The following is a 1,869-nucleotide window of genomic DNA, read 5'->3' as shown; positions in this document are numbered from 1 at the left end:
CTATCATTAGAGTTATGGTTAAAAACCCAATATTCTGACATTGCAAACTATCATTGGAGTTATGTTCTACTAAAGTTTAATTAGTATTTATATAATCTATGTTCTACTAAAGTTTAATCAGTATTTATATAATCTATGTCCTACTAAAGTTTAATTAGTATTTATATAATCTATGTTCTACTAAAGTTTAATCAGTATTTATATAATCTATGTCCTACTAAAGTTTAATTAGTATTTATATAATCTATGTTCTACTAAAGTTTAATCAGTATTTATATAATATATATTCTACAATAGTTTAATTAGTATTTATAACCTATGTTCTACAACTGTCTAATTAGTATTTATAACCTATGTTCTACAACTGAATAATTAGTGTTTATGATCTATGTTCTACAACTGTATAATTAGTATTTATAACCTATGTTCTACAACTGTATATTAGTATTTATAACCTATGTTCTACAACTGTATATTAGTATTTATAACCTATGTTCTACAACTGTATATTAGTATTTATAACCTATGTTCTACAACTGTATAATCTGTTTATAATCTAGATTACACATCTGTATAATTAGTGTTTATAATCTATGTTCTACAACTGTCTGGTATATATAACCTATGTTACACATCTGTATAATTAGTATTTATAATCTATGTTCTACAACTGTCTGGTATATATAATCTATGTTCTACAATAGTCTAATTAGTATTTATAATCTATGTTCCACAATAGTCTAGTTAGTATTTATAATCTATGTTCTACAACTGTATAATTAGTATTTATAATCTATGTTCCACAATAGTCTAGTTAGTATTTATAATCTATGTTCTACAACTGTATAATTAGTATTTATAATTTATGTTCTACAACTGTCTAGTATATATAATCTATGTTCCACAATAGTCTAGTTAGTATTTATAATCTATGTTCTACAACTGTATAATTAGTATTTATAATCTATGCTCTACAACTGTATAATTAGTATTTATAATCTATGTTCTACAACTGTATAATTTGTGTTTATAATCTATGTTACACAACTATTTGGTATCTATATTCTATAACTGTTTACGTAGTGATTCTATGTTTCATGCATTTCGTACTATAATTTTAATCTATATTCCACAGCTGTGTAATTAGTATTTCTAATCTATGTTTCATGACCATCTAATTAGACTAATTAATATTCTCGATATTGGTAGACATTAATCAAACACAAAACATCACCTCGATAAAATAATTGAAACTTACCCCAGTGGACAAACAAAATATCTTGTGTATGTAGAAGCTGCTTGGCAGACAGAGCTTATGAAGCCTCGTCTCTCCCGGTAAACAAGGATGTGGAGAAAATGTGTAGATTTGCAGAGAAGAGAACAAACATGCTTTCAAATCGAGCTCAGCGTCCTTCCTCTCAGCTAGAGCCCGACACGTGCAGGTTCACAGCTTTGAGCTACCCATAATGCCTCGTACCTCCTCTCCTCTCGCCTGTTAGATATCTCTAACATATCAGACTGAAGCGATAAGTAAATTAAGTTTATTACCTCAACTAGTCTTCATTAATTCCTAGAATGGCGTCTTATTCGTAGTTGAAAACACCAATTTCCTCTTTCGTCATCCAATATTCTGTTTTTGTTAGAAATTTAATTGTGGTAACGTTGAACACAATAAAATTACACTTGGGCCGGTTATGTGAAACAAGTATTTCTTAAAACATTTTTACACATTGTTCAACAGAGAATACCAATCACGTGACCTACACTACCACGTGTATAGCACGAGAGTTAAAACTTGTATTACCACGGTTGTCACATTTATCAATTACGTTAAAACACAGATTACCACGGTTGTCACATTTATTACTT

General features: G+C 28.6%; 1 long non-coding RNA gene across 1 annotated transcript in view; it reads right to left on the bottom strand.

The window, feature by feature from the left end:
* Positions 1-1,487, bottom strand: part of LOC111083288 — a 21,841-nt gene extending 20,354 nt beyond the window's left edge. Inside the window, exon 1 of the long non-coding RNA XR_002608923.1 lies at positions 1,259-1,487. This is a non-coding gene — a long non-coding RNA (uncharacterized LOC111083288). The remainder of the gene's footprint in view (positions 1-1,258) is intronic.
* Between the last annotated feature and the right edge of the window lie 382 nt (positions 1,488-1,869).

This window comes from Limulus polyphemus, unplaced genomic scaffold (genome assembly GCF_000517525.1).
Source record: "Limulus polyphemus unplaced genomic scaffold, Limulus_polyphemus-2.1.2 Scaffold8898, whole genome shotgun sequence".
Classification (NCBI taxonomy): domain Eukaryota; kingdom Metazoa; phylum Arthropoda; class Merostomata; order Xiphosura; family Limulidae; genus Limulus; species Limulus polyphemus.
Note: the sequence above shows the minus strand (reverse complement) of the source record. Positions and strands in the feature narration are given on the sequence as shown.